Source organism: Ahaetulla prasina, chromosome 10, assembly GCF_028640845.1.
Source record: "Ahaetulla prasina isolate Xishuangbanna chromosome 10, ASM2864084v1, whole genome shotgun sequence".
Lineage (NCBI taxonomy): Eukaryota > Metazoa > Chordata > Lepidosauria > Squamata > Colubridae > Ahaetulla > Ahaetulla prasina.
In genome coordinates, this window is record NC_080548.1 from 19,849,781 (window position 1) to 19,868,545 (window position 18,765).

Here is an 18,765-nt window from a genome sequence, read left to right on the forward strand (position 1 = left end):
AGCATCATGCTCTGATAATGCTGCCCTAACTTATCTAATAGTATCTGCTTCCAACTACTGGAGCCACTTCAGGCTACTGGTTCTATCCTAAAGGAAGACTAGAGTGATGTAAAATACCACAATAATATCATAGCAATAACATTTAGATTTATATACCACTGCATAAGTGCTGTACAACCCACTCTGGGTGGCTTACAATGTCAGTATGTTACACCCAACAATCTGAGTCCTCATTTTATCGACCTTGGAAGGATGGAAGACTGAGTCAACCTTGATCCCATCGGTATCAAACACCAGACTGTGGGCAGAGTTAGCCTGAAATATTGTATTCAAACCACTACACTACACATCATGCCTTGTCAAAGATGACCGTGTCACTGCCAAAACACAAATCACCTTGTTGAAACAAAGATAACCACCATTACTAAACTTGCATCCTACCATCCTTATTTCCAGTCTGTATACTTTCTGTTTTCTTACTTTTTAAAGAAGTTGTACCAAAAGAACTTGATTGCCCAATTTTTCCCCACCAAACTGCACTGTTGGCCTCAATTCAGTTGCATCCCCATCAAGTCCTCTGCCTACATTTTTGAGCTGGCAAAAGCCTTCCCACCATGAGAAAGACCACTCTCCAAAAGAGAATGTTGCCAGTTCTGAAATCAGGCAAAATCACTTGAGATTCCCAAACCCGAAAGAAAAATTCAGATATGGAGAGTCTTGGCTACATTTCTACTTCCACAGGGAGCACAATGAATCCTATGAATCAGGGGTGAAATCCAGCAGGTTCTGACAGGTTCTTGAGAACCGTTAGCAGAAATTTTGAGCAGTTTGGAGAACCGGTAGTGGAAATTTTGAGTAGTTCGGAGAACCGGCAAATACCACCTCTGGCTGGTCGCAGAGTGGGGTGGGAATGGAGATTTTGCAATATCCTTTCACCAGGAGTGGGGAGGAATGGGGATTTTGCAGTATCCTTCCCCTGCCATGCCCACCAAGCCACACCCACCAAGCCGCACCACACACCACAGAACCGGTAGTAAAAACAATTTGGATTTCATCATTGCTATGAATGCTCTACGAAATGGACCACAAAGGGCCCTCCAGCATCTTAAAAGACCAAATACATTCATCCTGGCATCAGCTATTATGACCACTCTGTTTATCTGTTAAATCGGTTAAACTCATTTTTGCTGTGTGACGCTAGCATAGCTCCCTTTTCGGAACTGCATTATGTATTTTTTGCTGTTGTTGCTGTTCTACCTGAAGGGATTGTACTATGCATTCAGTGTTACTCTGGACTCTAATTTTCTCTGATTTGCCAGGTGTGATTTTTGTGGGTCTTTGGAGAAGGTGCTGCATTAGCAAATCCGGAAATTTCTAACCATCACTATCCTTTTTCATTCCCCAAACTCATTGCTGGAAATGATCTCCCTGCCTCATTCTTTTTTTTTTTTTTCATCAAGGGAGAAAATAAGGAAGGAAGGAGGCATCGTAAGATGAGCTGGAGTACTTATTACGAGAAGATAATGCAATACGTGCCAGTTAGCCAATTTGCCTTTTCAATGAAGCAACTATCTGAATAGGCTGAGCTTAGCGTAAAGGGAGCTGATTACTGCAGCATGATATACTTTCCATCTGTAACTGGCACAGTTTTGCAAAATCTCCGCCCTTCCTCCTGCCAGTCAGCAATGTTTTAAAAAGTCTTCCAAGTGTTGGAAGAAATGTCCATCTGGGTTCAGTTCCAAGTGGGGAGAAAGACACTGGAAACACGGAGACTGCATGGAAGGATGGTTTAATGGTGAAGCAGAACCACCAAGCATGTGTGATTTTGGGTATCTGACAACATGGAGTAGAGAGCGAGAGTAATTTATACCTTCTCTTGGACCCTGCCCTTGAGCTTTCTGTTCCTGTGCAAGAAATGTCCGAGGGGGCTATGCAGGGGTAACTTTGTAGGATGTCTGAATCAAGTTTTGATTGAACCTTGGGCTGATGTAATATCCCCAGGTGCCATATGGTGATTTCTGTTGCTAGATGGTTAGAGGCAGAGGTGGGTTTCAGCAGGTTCTGACTAGTTCTGGAGAACCAATAGTGGAAATTTTGAGTAGTTCAGAGAACTGGTAGTAAAAATTCTGACTGGCCCCACCCCATCTATTCTCTTCCTCCTGAGTCCCAGCTGATCGGGAGGAAATGGGGATTTTGCAGTAACCTTCCCCTGGAGTGGAGTGGGAATGGAGATTTTACAGTATCCTTCCCCTGCCATGCACACCAAGCCACACCCACTACCCAAACCGGTAGTAAAAAAATTTGAGACCCACCACTGGTTAGAGGGCTAATCCTATTATGTCCTGAGGGTCATGTCTTAATCCCATCAGGCTGGAGCTGAAGGTCTAATTGTCTTGTAGATAGGCTGGCCCATTCTTTTGTCTTGTAGATAAGCTGGCAAAACATCTGCTGGGGGCAGGGAGCTGGGGCTGAGTTTATAACCACAGAATCAGGTAGTGCATTCCAGGCATTTACTACTTTGTTGCTGAAGTTGTATTTTCTGCAATCGAGTTTGGAATGGTTTACCTTAAGTTTGTATCTATTGTGTGATCATGTTTTTATTGAGGTTGAAGCTGAAGTAGTCATTGACAGGTAGGACATTGTAGCAGACAATTTTGTGTACTACGCTTAGGTCAGACCGAAGGCTGCTTAGTTCTAAGCTGTCTAAGCCCAAAATTTCAAGTCTGGTGGCATGAGGTATTCTATTGTGGGTAGAGGAATGGAGGACTCTTCTCATGAAATACTTCTGGACTTGCTCAATTGTATTAATGTTCGATATACAATGCGGGTTCCAGGCAAATGAGCTGTATTCAGGAATTGGTCTAGCAAAGGTTTTGTATGCCCTAGTTTGCAGTACAATATTAACAGAGAAGAAGCTTTGCCAGATTAGGTTAACAACTTTTAATGCCTTTTTGGCAATGTTGTTGCAGTGAGCTCTGGCTCTTTGATCATTTTAGATGAGTACTCCAAGGTCCTTGACAGAATGAGGGTCATCTATGAGGTTGTATCTGCCCAGCTTTTATTTGATGCTCTGATTTTTTTGCTAAGTAGGTAAGTAGATTTCACCCCTGCCTAAACAGGTAAATAGATTTCACCCCTGCCTTGGTTCAACTAGACCTCTTTTCTAAGTGTCTGTCCAATGAGGCAATAGTAGTTAACTGCCAGAAATGGTGATTTTAAGGTGATGTACCTGATGCTTTCGGCCTCTATTTTCCCCCATAATGAAAATGTTGATTGGCATCTACTTTGTGGTGGTTTGGTGATAGATGGAGAAATGGAGTTAGAGAGGAGGAGGAGGAAGAAGGAGGAGGAGAGGCGGAGGAGGAGGAGGAGAAAAAGAGGAGGAGGAGGAAGGAGAAGAAAGAGAGGAGGAGAAGGAGAAAGAAGAGGAGAAGGAGAAGGAGAAGGAGAAAGAGACGACTGTTTTGAATCGACACAAACTTCCAGAAATTTCCAGACATGATCCAGATTATAAATAATACTTTTCTAACAACGCAAAGGACATGGGGTCGGTTGGTTATTCTTTTAGGCAAGAAAGAATGAATCCATTTTAGAAGTGAATTCATAATCCCTAGGAAAGTTGACTCAGATCCTCCTTCGGTGTCAGTGAAACCCGTATTACCATCAAATGCATCCTAACCTTTGTCTCCATCCTGTATTTTCTTGCTCTACCTGCAGAAAGAAGAGATGGTTCCCACTTGAATTATCTGAGTGAGGAAATCACGGCAGGCTTTAGGAATGCCTCCCAAATGATGAAAAGATACCATACAGGCAGTAACACAATCTGAAGCAGCCGCGGTGCCCTTCATCCCCTCCAGCCCATAAAGTCAGCTCACAAACCGCCAAGAGGAGTTCAAAAGACATCCTCCTGATCCTTTAGTACAAGGCACAAAAAATTTTTTAAAAAAAAATGAAATGAAAACTTCTTTGCGCAAGAAGGTTTTGGTGCCGCTTTATTTAAAACACCACCTGCATCCAATTCAGGCGGCCTTTGAAATGAAACTAAACTGTGAACTCCGTTTTGTATCCGTTTTATGAAAGCCTGATGTGCATTCTTAAGCAGGCAAAGATTCCATCCATGGAGGTCAATAAAATACCAGTTTTGGGATCCTGCCATGTGGATGTTTGTCCCTTGATTCAAGAAACCTTTTTTTTTTTTTTTTAAGAACTCCTGCCTGCTTAGTTTACAGCTCCTTGGTTTTAGCCAAAGCACTTTTTTTTTTTTGCACATATTTCTCAGCATATGCATTGGCAGAATTCCTACAGCCCCATTATCAAATCCTCATCAGAACATAGGGGTATAATTATACCAAAAAAAATTGTAATACGCATCTTGATATTTTCCCTACATTTGGGAGATAATTATCCACAATTACCTTGTGCTTACCCGGTAGCATGTATAAACTTTATTTTCTTTGAATACAAGTTCTCGGTGTGAAGCGAGCTATCTCAGCAATTTCATTTTGCAGTTAGGCAGCAAAATGTTTTTTACATGTTCTTGGTCTGTTATCATATAAGGAGGCGTGGTGGCAGGGGTGGTATTCACGTACCTTCGCTACCGGTTTGCAAATGTAAGTGCACGTGTGTGCTCAGTTCACTTGCACGCACCACCTCCGTGCATGCACAGAGCCTTCTGTGCATGCGCAGAGCATCAAAAACTGGATGTGATGATGTCTGGGTGGATGGGCGGAGCCTCCAGTTCTCCCGAGGCACCATGGTTAGAATGCAGGGTTGCACCATGCAGAATGCCATGGGGTGGCACCATGGTTAGAATGCAGTATTGCAGACAAGCTCTGCCTGCAGCCAGGAGTTTGATCCTGACCGGCTCAAAATTGACTCAACCTTCCATCCTTCCGAGGTCGGTAAAATAAGGACCCAGTGTTGCAGGCAAGAGGCCGACTGCGTAAACTTCTTGGAGAGGGCTGTCAAGCTCTATGAAGTGGTACATAAGACTGGGTGCTATTGCTATCATGGAAGACTAGAAGCAGGAATTGACTATGAGTTGCCCAACTTCTTCTGCTTCCTACAATGTCCTTGATTAGTAGCAGCAATCCACAAAACATCCAAAGGCTACTAGGTAAAGTCTTGGTAAAGTTTCTCCTTTGACATGTTAAGGCTAGGCAGTTTCAAAGACTTTCCCAGGATGGTAGACCGGGTTGGTGAATGCATAGACAAGTCTTCTGCCAGGACTACCACCAAAATAATGCAGCTGTGAAGTCCCATGCAAGCAGAAACAAGCTGTTGAAGTTTTAAAGCCAGAAGAAAGGGTCGCCTTGAGGAAGGCAATTTGTATTTGCAACTACCAACCTCCTGATATGTTCCTTCTAATAGTTTGCAGAGCTGATTTAGCTAGCACCATTCTAGATGTTTCCAGCTATATGCCAAAAAGCATCTCAGATACTGGATGAGGTGTTGTATATTGGATGGGTGGGTGGGTGGAGAGAGAGAGAGAGAGTAAAAGAAAGACAGATGAGAGAGAGGGGGGGAGAGTGAGAGAGAGAGAGAGAGAAGATAGACAGAACTGCTCCTGTTGCTTGGTAACAAAGCAGTAACAATAACAATTGAAGAACAAAAACTGAAAACAATGCAGCAACAAACACAACAAACACATTAACACCGAATAACTCTCAAATCCATGAATCTATGGAGCACTATTCAAGCATAACATAACTCATATTATCATACTCTGCAGCAAAGGTGCTTTTTTTCAAGAGGCAACGGGACTTTCTTCTTCAGCTCTGACTGGATGGTGGGGAATGGAAGGATTTGCCCACCATCCAGTCAGAGCTGAAGAAGCTTCTTGGATGAGAAGTGAAACGTCTTCAAAGACAAACCAGAAAGCCCAGTTGCCTCTTGAAAAAACACCTTTGGGACAACCATGACCTGGATGACTGAGAAGCTCCATAGACAAAACTCTGCATGTCTTTCTTTCTTTTTCCTCCTCCCTCCCTTCCCACCTCCTCCCAAGGCAAGTCAGCAAAGAAATTGACTTACTAGTTCTTCAAATACAGACGAATACTAGTGGGAAAGAGAGGAAGGAATGTACAAATATGATGGCTTCTATATCCAGCTTATAGCACATCCTTTCCTCTTCCTCCTCTGATGGTACAGTAGTTTAAAAATTGACTTACAAATCTGTTTATATATCTTTTCAGTGCACTGGATTTTGATTTTTTCCCTCCCCTTAGCAATTAATGTTGTTTACATTCTCCAGACCTAGGAATTATGATTATGCAAATTGCCGCAAGGAAAGAGGATGAAAACTTTGAGAGCAAAAGGAAGAATAAGCAATGTAAATGCTCAATTAGAAATATCTCCCCTTTCATCTCTGCAGAATCAAGTATTTACTTCTTCCACCTCTCATTCATCACTCTGATGCTGACAGTGAATACTTATGGAGGATGAAGTGTGTAAACTCTTGGCAACAAATCCTATCTCAATCTATGTATATTCAAATTTTGATGGTGTATGGGCAGAGGTGAAATTCACTTAACTTCCCTACCGGTTTGGAAATATGAGCATGCGCACCTCCACCTTCCATGCATGCTCAGCCTTCCGTGCATGCTCTTTGCTTGCGCATCTTCTGCGCATGTGCACAGCCTCCAAAACATGGCAAAATAGGATGGCATTACATCCGGGTGGGTGGGCAGAGCCTACCGCATTTGCCGCTACCAGTTCACCAGAACCGGACAGAACCGGCTGAATCCCACTGTGTACGGATCTTTCACACACATTCTCTCCACCAAAGACGGATGTGGCCTTCCAGGTGTTATTACCCCCTTAATTCCTATCAGCCTAAAATAAAGATGGAAAAAATATATTACTAAGATTGTTGGCTGAGCAAGTACAAAGATATCCAGGGAAATGATTGAAGCGAGCCCCTTGTCAGTCACAGAATTGTTGATTTACCACCAGCTTATCAGGTACTTAGGAACCGAGGGCTTGGCAGCACAAGGAAACATCACCCAATCACCGGCCATCAATATATCAATCAACCAATGGGAAGGCACCACACAGAATAGAATAGAATAGAATAGAATAGAATAGAATAGAATAGAATAGAATAGAATAGAATAGAATAGAATAGAATAGAATTTTTTATTGGCCAAATGTGATTGGACACACAAGGAATTTGTCCTTGGTACATATGCTTTCAGTGTACATAAAAGAAAAGATATGTTCATCAAGAATCATAAGGTGCAACAATGATAGTCACAAATAAGCAATCAGGAAACAATATCAATATAAATTGTAAGGATACAAGCAACAAAGTTACAGTCATAAGTGGAAGGAGATGGATGGTGGGAACGATGAGAAGATGAGAAGATTAATAGTAATGCAGATTTAGTAAATAGTTTGACAGTGTTGAGGGAATTATTTGTTTAGCAGAGTGATGGCATTCGGGGAAAAACTGTCCTTGTGTCTAGTTGTTCTGGTGTGCAGTGCTCTATAGCGTCGTTTTGAGGAGTTGAAACAGTTTATGTCCAGGATGCAAGGGGTCTGTAAATATTTTTACAGCCCACTTTTTGACTCGTGCAGTATACAAGTCCTCAATGAAAGGCAGGTTGGTAGCCATTGTTTTTTCTGCAGTTAAAATACAACTCATAAAATAACTCAAAACACATATTCCAATACAAAGTACTTCTCTGACAATGGGCTCCAGCACAAGTCCAAAAATTCAGAAAACTGATCCTCTGATACTGGTGACCGATCCAGATTGGATCTTGCAAACTTGTTCTGCCTAGCATTGCATAGAAATCTGGTTTTATACAAGCAGAATCATAACACTGGGCACTAGATTGCGTAATCTATTACAGGAAAGTCAACAAGTGGAATATACCAGATCACAATAATTCACGGGGTTGATTTCTTCAGGCATAATATGTTATGTCAGTACCGCAATTGAGTTTTGTTTTGTTTCAACTCAGTCCTGAAGCAAGCAAGGGGGGGAAAAAAGCTGGTTTGATTTGACAGGATTGAAGGGAATTTGACAGCCTTCATTCTGCTGACAGATACGATCAAATTATTGGGCAATTTTTTTTTCTTTTTGCCAGGAGAGTGTTATGCATTTTTTTTTTTAAAAAGATGCATTTTATTTCTCTCGTATACTCTGTACAAGTGGAATTGATTTACTGCCCACTCTTATTGTTTTGATTTGCTCTGCTCTTCAACCCAAAATAGACATTCCTTCTAAGCGATTCAAAGGAGGAAAAGTACAGGTATCTGTCTATGGAGATTCTCTTTTTTTAAAAAACACACAGCTTTTATTAGTTTATAATATAACATACAAAGAAAATACAAAAGTAAATAGTAGGGAAAATAGGAAAGGGGAAAGGGAAGGAAAGAAAAGTGGAAAAATTTTAAATAAATGTTGACTTTTGACTCTCTTTGGTACAGTAGAATAAGGGATTAACATCAGACCTCAACTTTTTACTGTATTTTTACATAATAGAGAGCGTACATATGGAGAGCGTCAATCATCCATTTCCATTTCTGTGCCTGGATTCTGCTTCTGCAGAAAAAGGCTCCGATGTTCGCTTGGGTGGCGGAGGGAAACTCAAAGCCGGGATAGCTTTGGGCTGGGATAGCTCAGGCAGTAGAGAAGCCTGTTATTAGAACACAGAGCCTGCAATTACTGCAGGTTCGAGCCCGGCCCAAGGTTGACTCAGCCTTCCACCCTTTATAAGGTAGGTAAAATGAGGACCCAGATTGTTGGGGGGGCAATAAGTTGACTTTGTAAAAAAATATACAAATAGAATGAGACTATTGCCTTATACATTGTAAGCCGCCCTGAGTCTTCGGAGAAGGGCGGGGTATAAATGTAAAAAAAAAAAAAAGCATTGGGGGCTTCAGAAGGGCAGAATGTGTTTCAAAATGTGCAGCTCCTGGCTCTAACAGTGAGTGACGTCAAGTTGGCCATGCCCATCCGGTCACATGACCACCAAGCCACGCCCACAGAACCGGTAGCAAACATTTTTACATTTCAGGCCAGATCCAGGTCATGGTTGTCCCAAAGGGGCTCATTTCCAAAAGGCAACTTGCACTTTCTTGTTTTCTTTGAAAATATTTTGCTTCTCAACCAAAAAGAACTGAAAAAGCTTCTTGCATGAGAAGCAAAACATTTTCAAAGGAAAAAAAAGCAAGAAAGCAATAGCAATAACACTTAGACTTATATACCGCTTCACGGTACTTTTACAGCCCTCTCTAAGCAGTTTACAAAGTCACCATATTACACACACACACACACACACACACATACACACCATCTGTGTACTCATTTTACTGGCTTCAGAAGGATGGAAGGTTGAGTCGACCTTGAGCCCCATCAAAATCGAACTCTTGGCTGCGGGTAGAGTTTGCCTGCAGTTCTGCATTCCAGTTGGCTTTTTTTTGGGGGGGGGGAAACACCTTTGGGAGAAGAGTACAGGTAGGTGAGCTACCTCCATACCTTCTTTCATTGCTTTTCATATCACTCTCCAAAAGTTGAACATAAAAAAATCACCTTTCAAAAGAAATTCTCATTCACCTTGATTTTTTTAAAGTTTTATTATTCCTAAAACAAAAGAACACCATTATTTTAAAGATTACATGGAAGCAAGGAATGAAAATAAGTTGAACTGAATGTCCCTTTGAAGGCACAATCTTCCGTTTATTTGTTTGTTTATTTATTTATTTATTTATTTATTTATTTATTTATTTATTTATTTATTTTATTTTTTCACAACAATATATGTAGGTATCATACAAAAGATTATATAGTATATGAACACATATATGAGTAAATATAAGGAGGTATAAGCATATATATAGGAAGAAGAAAAACAACAACAATAGGACAGGAACGGTAGGCACGTTTGTGCGCTTATGAACGCCCCTTATGGTCCTCTTAGGAATGGGGTGAGGTCAATAGTAGAAAGTTTTTGGATAAAACTTTTAGGATTATGGGAAGAGACCACAGAGTCAGGTAAAGTATTCCAAGCACTGATGATTCTGTTACAGAAGTCATATTTTCTGCAATCTAGGTTAAAGCGGTTGACATTAAGTTTAAATCTATTAGTTGCTCTAGTATTATTGCAATTAAAGCTGAAGTAGTCTTTAACAGCAAGGACATTACAATAGATGATTCTGTGAGTTAAGCTTAGTCAGTTGGACTACTCTTTCAGTCAATTATTGCTTTAGAATAGAATAGAATAGAATAGAATAGAATAGAATAGAATAGAATAGAATAGAATAGAATAGAATAGAATAGAATAACAGAATTGGAAGGGACCTTGGAGGTCTTCTAGTCCAACTCCCTGCTTAGGCAGGAAACCCTACACTATTTCAGACAAATGGTTATCCAACATCTTCTTAAAAACTTCCAGTGTTGGAGCATTCACAACTTCTGGAGGCAAGTTGTTCCACTGATTAATTGCTCTCACTATCAGGAAATTTCTCCTTAATTCTAGGTTGTTTCTCTTCTTGATTAATTTCCATCCATTGCTTCTTATCCTACCTTCAAATACTTTGGAGAATAGGTTGACCCCATCTTCTTTGTGCCAGTCCCTGAGATATTGGAAGACTGCTATCATGTCTCCCCTAGATCTTCTTTTCATTAAACTAGACATCCCAAGTTCCTGCAACCGTTCTTCATATGTTTTAGCCTCCAGTCCCCTAATCATCTTTGTTGCTCTTCTCTGCACTCTTTCAAGAGTCTCCACATCTTTTTTACATCGGGGAGACCAAAACTGGATGCAGGACTCCAAGTTTGGCCTCACCAAGGCATTATAAAGTGGCATTAACAGTTCACATGATCTTGATTCTATCCCTCTGTTTATGCAGCCCAGAACGGTGTTGGATTTTTTGGCAGCTGCTGCATACTGCTGGCTCCTATTTAAGTGATTGTCCACTAGGACTCCAAGATCCCTCTCACAGTTTATTTTTTTTTATTTTATTTATTTATTTATTTATTTATTTATTTATTTTTTTATTTTTTTATTTATTTTGTCACAACAATATATGTAAGTATCATACAAAAAGATTATATAGTATATAAACATATATATGAGTAAATATTAGGAGGTATAAGCATATATATATATATATATAGGAAGAAGAAAAGAAAAACAATAGGACAGGAACGGTAGGCACGTTTGTGCGCTTATGCACGCCCCTTATAGTCCTCTTAGGAATGGGGTGAGGTCAATAGTAGAAAGTTTTTGGTTAAAGCTTTTAGGATTATGGGAAGAGACCACAGAGTCAGGTAAAGTATTCCAAGCACTGATGATTCTGTTACAGAAGTCATATTTTCTGCAATCTAGATTAAAGCGGTTGACATTAAATTTAAATCTATTGGTTGCTCTTGTATTATTGCAATTAAAGCTGAAGTAGTCTTTAACAGGAAGGACATTACAATAGATGATTCTATGAGTTAAACTTAGGTCTTGTTGAAGGCGACGGAGTTTCAAGTTTTCTAAGCCTAGGATTTCAAGTCTGGTGGGATAAGGTATTTTGTTGTTTTCAGAGGAATGGAGAACTCTTCTTGTAAAATATTTCTGGACACGTTCAATTGTATTGATGTCAGAGGTGTGGTGAGGGTTCCAAACAGGCGAGCTGTATTCTAGAATTGGTCTAGCAAATGTTTTATATGCTCTGGTTAGTAGTGTAGTGTTTTTGGAAAAGAATCTACTCAAGATTAGGTTTACAACTCTTAGAGCCTTTTTTGCTATGTAGTTGCAGTGGGCTTTGGCACTTAGATCATTTGACATGAAAACTCCAAGGTCTTTAACGGGATGGGGGTCATCTGTAATGTAATGTCCATCAAGTATGTACTTAATGTTTGGGTTCTTTTTTCCTATATGTAAGACTGAGCATTTGCTGGTTGAGATTTGGAGTTGCCAAGTTTTAGACCAAGCGGTTAGATGATTTTTATTTATTTATTTTTTTATTTATTTGAATTTATATCCCGCCCTTCTCCGAAGACACAGGGCGGCTTACACTGTGTTAAGCAATAGTCTTCATCCATTTGTATATTATATTATATATTATATTATGATCAAGGTCTTTTTGAATAATAGATGTATTGTCTGTGGTGTTAAATAGTTTGACATCATCAGCAAAGAGAACACAATTACTTGAGATATGGTCACAAAGATCATTAATGTATAGTATGAAGAGTGTTGGTCCAAGGACGCTGCCTTGAGGTTACTACTATTGAGCAAGGTACCACATATACTGTACCTGTGCATTTTGTTTTTCTTGCCTAAATGTAGAACCTGACTTTACTTTTACTTTACTAGAAGATTCGCTAATTCTCTCAGTGTTCTTACAGATTGCCTGGTCTCCTCCTATCTTCCCTTGGCTTGCTAAACCACAGTTTGCCATAAGCCAGAGATATACTTAACCTGGCAGACTAATTTCTGTTAAGTTAGGATTCCCTCAAGTAAAATTCTTGTGTCAATCCTTGTTTTATGTCAGGCTGGGAGTTTTGTGACCCTCCAAATTACCTTTCCCCCATCCCCCAAAGCAGAGGTGGGTTTCAGCAGGTTCTGACCAGTTCTGGAGAGCCGGTAGCGGAAATTTTGCCCCAAAGTTAGCATTCTGTAGATGTATGGAGGTCAGCTCCTAGAATTTCCTAACCAGAGTGGCCAATTTGTGAATGTTGTGAGCTGCGAGCGGATGCTCATATTGAAAGAGAATTAAGGTCAGGTAGCATATGTAGCCAACGTAGCTAATGGACAGAAACTCTGCAAACTGAAGTCCCGGGTATATTTGAAGGATCACAGCTTTGACACTTCTATGATAATTTTTATGTGACTGGAGAAACTAAATGCTTAGGGTGGTGAGAATTCTGTTGTAAATGAAATCCCATAGCAACCCCTTCTGTCTCAAGGCTTTTATCATTAGGGTAGTGATTTCCACTGCAGTAGCTGGTGTTTAACATACAAAACAAGGTCTCCGAATGTATGTTGAGCAATAATTAGCTAACTAACCTTTTTTTTTTTTTTTGCTTAGTTTCAGCAGACTTAGTAATCAATGTAATAGGGAAGATAGTGTAATGAAAACATAATTGGATTCTGTACCACTTGTTATGCGCAGCTGAATGCTTTCATGGCTAGGCACATGTACTCTAAACATTTTGGGGAATATCATTTGCCAAGTATGCTCAGTCTCGGCAGAGGAGGAACACAAGCATAATTTACACGTGGAAAAAAAGGAAGAATTTATAACACAAGATTTTTCAGATGGAAATTTAAAAAAAAAAACTCCCTTCACCTCAAACGGTGAGAATGACCAGAAATAGAGGCAGGCTTCAGCTTATGACGACAACTGAGGCCACAATTTCTGTTGCTAAGCAAGATGTTGGTTAAGTGAATTTTGCCCCATTTTACCACCTTTTCTTGCCATGGTTGTTAATAATAATAATAATGTTTTAATTTGTATACCGCCCTTCTCCCGAAGGACTCAGGGTGGTGAACAGGCAAATAAAATACAAACAGAAACATACACCATAATTAAAACAACCCTTAAAAAACTGATTCAAATTTGCCAAAAAATTTAAAATAACATTACTCCCCATAAAAATTACAAAATTTAAAACCCACAATTAAAATTTAAAATTTAGAATTTAAAATCAGGCCAGTCCAGCCAAACGGAATAAATAGGTTTTAAGTTCGCGGCGAAAGGTCCCAAGGTCAGGTAGTTGTCGAAGCCCGGGGGAAAGCTCGTTCCACAGGGTAGGAGCCCCCACAGAGAAGGCCCTCCCCCTGGGGGCCGCCAGTCGACATTGTTTGGCTGACGGCACCCTGAGGAGTCCCTCTCTGTGGGAACGTACCGGACGCTGGGAGATGTTAAGTGAACTACTGCCGTTATTAGGCTAGTAACACGGTTGTTGGGCGAATCTGGCTTCCCCATTGATTTTGCTTGTCAGAAGATTGCGAAGGGAAATTACAGGACCTTGGGATACTGCAACCGTCATAATTGTGAGTCGGTTGCCAAGCGTCTGAACTGGGTTCACGAGACCGTGGGGATGCTTCAACGGTCGTAAGTGTGAAAAATGGTCATAAATCACTTTTTCCAGCGCCATTGTAACTTTGAACGGTCCCTAAATGAACAGTTGTAAGTCGAGGACAACCTGCATTTTTAGAAATTTTGTAGGACTTTAGCAACTGTTTATCAAAGAACGCAGCTGTTGTAGATCTCAATTTAGCATCTGAAGCGGTTTTGTTAGTATACTAGAGTCTTCGTTGGTTGTATTAGTTTCTCCTCTTACTCTCTCTGCACTGTGTTTAGGGACACAATTAATCCATTTACTATTACTTCTATGTACTAGAAGGAGTAGTCAAGGCTTTGAAAGTTTAGCTAGCACTTTATCTATCTGAAACTTTTCCTTTCATTTTGTTGGATAAACAGAGCTATTATTACCTGTCATATCCATAGAATCAATCAAGAGAAGAACATTTATATGTGTGTCAGACTTCATGGCATCATTGTATAATCATACTATTTGTGCAATATACATACACACACACACACACACACACACACACACACACACACACACATATATATATCAAATCCCCCTGCAGCACAGACTAGACTGAGCACAACCAAGCCCCCACCAACACAGGACACACCCCCAGCCAATCAGAGCACAGAAAAACCCCCAGCCAATCAGAGCACAGCCAAGCTCCCACCCAATCAGTTCAAACCCCCACTAGCAGTTAAAAGGAAGAAACAGCTGCGATCACACATTGCTCCCAGAAGCACGAAGCTGAAGCCTGAAGATGACGAATGAGACTTCGTCGAAACGTCGCCAAGACACTTCCAATTTTACACGGGAGAAAACCCGAACAACCAAAGACCTACATACAAACACCCGTGAAAACCTCAGAAAACAAATATATATATATATATATATATATATAACTTTTGTGCTATTTGTGCTATATATAACTACTAGCTGGACCCCCATGCTTCGCTATGAAACTATATGATTGGGCATGATAAACTGACACTTAAAGCCTGAAACTTAATGTAGAATGTGTAACTCGTAGCATCAGAGCGTGTTAATATAAGGCAACTGGCAGTTGGAACAGAGTGGGTGTGGGAGTATATGTCCCAGCCTGCAGGCCAGATGAGTCACTCACTGGCCATGCCCAAGCCCAGTTTAGCAAAGAGGCAGCATCAGAGGGTGTTAATATAAGGCAACTGGCAGTTGGGACAGAGTTCCTTTCAGGTGGGGAGGGGGAGTAGAACATCTAACTCCTTAGCATCAGAGTGTTTTAATATAAGGCAACTGGCAGTTGGAACAGAGGGGGGGTGAGAGTATATGTCCCAGCCCGCAGGCCAGATGAGTCACTCACTGGCCATGCCCAAGCCCGGTTTAGCAAAGGGGCAGCATCAGAGCGTGTTAATATAAGGCAACTGGCAGTTGGGACAGAGTTCCTTTCAGGTGGGGAGGGGGAGTAAAACTCCTTAGCATCATAGCATGTGAATATAATACTGTATATGAAATACTAATGATCTGATGGTCATTTTGAAAAATCCTTTCTTAGCGAACACCTAGAAGCCAAGAGGAACATACGTGTCAAATTTCAAGTTTGTAGACTTTACCATTCTGGATGATGCATGAGTGGTATTTGGCTTTTATATATATAGAAGAAGATAGATGAACTGCAAGGGAGGGGCCATCTTTGCTTTCTTCCTGCCTACCAGACATTCCAAGCTCCACTATCTCTATGCCCATGAAAAACAGACACCCACCCACCCCTTTCTGTGACCCCAGACTTCATTCCATCACAACATTGACCTTTATGCTTTAGGATGAGGGTCCCAATCCCACTACAACGGATTTTCCCAGCTCAGATTGTACAGAATAATAATAATAATAATAATAATATTTTAATTCGTATACCGCCCTTCTCCCGAAGGACTCAGGGCGGTGCACAGCCAGAATAAAAATACAAAGAGAAACAATACATATAATATTAAGAACACCCCTTAAAAAACTTATTCAATTGGCCAAAAATTTAAAATACAATAACACCCTATAAAAATTTACAAAAATTTAAAACCCATAAAAATAAATTAAAAATTTTAAAATCAAGCCAGTCCAGCTAGACGGAATAAAAAGGTTTTAAGTTCGCGGAGAAAGGTCCGAAGGTCGGATAGTTGATGAAGTCCAGGGGGAAGTTCGTTCCACAGGGTAGGAGCCCCCACAGAGAAGGCCCTCCCCCTGGGGGCCGCCAGTCGACATTGTTTGGCTGACGGCACCCCAAGGAGTCCCTCTCTGTGAGAACGCACCGGTCGCTGGGAGATAGAAGATGGCAGTAGACGGTCCCGTAAATATCCTGGTCCTAAGCCATTTGTATCCCCTGTTTTCATTCTACTTAAGCCCCATAGAGTGTATTCCTGAAAAGTTCAGCCACACGGTCAAAAAATTTTTGACATCACATTCATTACTGCTTCAATGGGGAGGGAGGGAGGGTTCATTGATTTGTGTTCCCTCTGCAGCAACCCCTCCATTCTCTCTTAATAAAACAGGTTAACTGTGCCAGGCAGGGACGCCACTGGGACTGACATAATTAATGTCTCTAATGTGAAAGTTTAGGGGTTCATTAGATTTAGAACTCAGGCAGGTTTTTAATCAAGCATGTTATGGAGAATCATTAACAGCTAAACACAATTTGTAATAGAATATTTTACACCATTTAGTCATTTGTTGGCTCAGAGCAATCTGCCCATATATAGGATTTCAACTTGCAAATGATGGTCTTTAGTCACTGTGACTTGAGGACCACCTCCAGATGCTCTCTAGTACTTAAAGATCTACTCAGTTTGAAACGTATCATTGGGAAGACTAACTTTTGGATCTTGTTGGATGGAGAGAAAAAGTCCTTTTTTTTTATTATTGCATTATTTAAGATCCATTTCTCCAGATTTTTTAGTTTCTCTAGATCCTTTCTGAACGGTATTCCTGAAATTGCTTTTCTTTTCTTTTGGGGGCTACTCTATACATACAAAAATATATATGAAACTATTGTATATTCAATACAATAGCAATAGTCAATGCTTTCTTAAATTAACCATTTCCTAATAGAAGCATATTTTCTCATCAGTCAATAAAATTAATGTACCGCTTGCTATGGACTCATTATCCTCTCCGTCTCTTGAAATGTTATAATTCCAATGTTTATACATGATTTCTTTGTTCTTCCAAAATTGCAAAATTCCCCACTAAGGTTAAGTCATCCGCTAGATCTCTCTTGCTCATATGTTCTTATTTTAATATCTTTTTTTTAAAAAAAAGATATTAATCCAGGAATCAGTACAGTTTCAATGTTATTCCAAGAAGCCCAAATGGTTTATGAAGGCTTTATAAATTGTTCCTGCCTTCTTGGTATTATACCAAAGAATATGTCTTGATGAGGGTCAGCAAAGTTTCCAGGTAAATCTCACTCAATTGTTCATGCTGTAGTTGTATTGTAACCAGCCTATGAACCTGACAATTTGCCAAACATTTTGTACATTCACCTTTTGTTTTAATTTATGGTATATTGTCATGTTCTAAGTAAAGTATGTGGGAAGACTTACAAAAGCAGAGCAATAAATGTGCAGGCAGGTGGGGGTGGGGAGACCATGGACAGTTCTAGGTTGAGGCCATTGAGACTAGTAGATACACCCAAGAGTAGCAAACTGTTGTTCTTCAGCAGAAGGTTTAAATTAAAGCTGGACCACTCAAGGCTTCTAGCTGTGCTACCCCCTAAGAAAATTAATGATGCTTTAAATGACAAAGATTGCTATTTCAGGTATTAGAATATCAGGGGTTGAATTCTTCTAGGTTGAAAATCAAGAAGGCAAGGAACAGTGATGAAGATGGATGTGATAATGGACCCAGTTGTCAGTTTGCAGATGTCTTGAGCAATGCAACAATTATTTTCTGGAAGCAAATTTCCACATTTATCTTATGTCCTAATTTTCCTCACCTAAGGGGTACAAATGTGGCTTATCAGCACAAAATGGGGGGGGGGATATCCAAAAATTCCCCTATTTTTTGTTTGTTTGTTTGTTTAGGGGTTGCTTCTGAATTGAAATCATGGGCACATCTATCGGAGACTTAATCCCATTATATTGAGCTAGGTTTATGGATTAATTAGCATATAGAGTGACATTGTGTTTTTTTTCCTACACACAAAATAACACACAGTGACAAGAAAGGCTATCATCTCAAAAGAAGCGGGGGAATATAGATTATGCACAACACTCCATGCGCGTAATTTGAATGTTTTTTTTCTAATATGCAGTATGTAACTATCCTTTTTCAAAATATAATTAATAGAGGCCAAATGTATTTCTAATTTTTGCAATTCATCCACCCCCCTCACCCCACCAGTACTTAATTTGTTCATAAACATGGTTTTCCACGGTTTATCAGCCGGTCAATCCTTGCACCATTTAATCTTGCAATTCAAATTAGGTTTCTATCAGCTTTGTGTGTGAATCACTCACAAAATGTCTGTGGAGATTCTCAGTCATCCAGGTCATGGTGCTTTTTTTTCAAGAGGCAACTGGACTTCCTTGTTATTCTTTGAAGATGTTTCACTTCTCATCCAAGAAGCTTCTTCAGCTCTGACTGGATGGTGGAAGATGGAAGGATTTATACTCCTTGCAACCAGCTGATCATTTGCATTCTTTTATCAGGTGGTTAAGGCCCCTGATGGCACAGATAAATCTCCAGGTGACCTT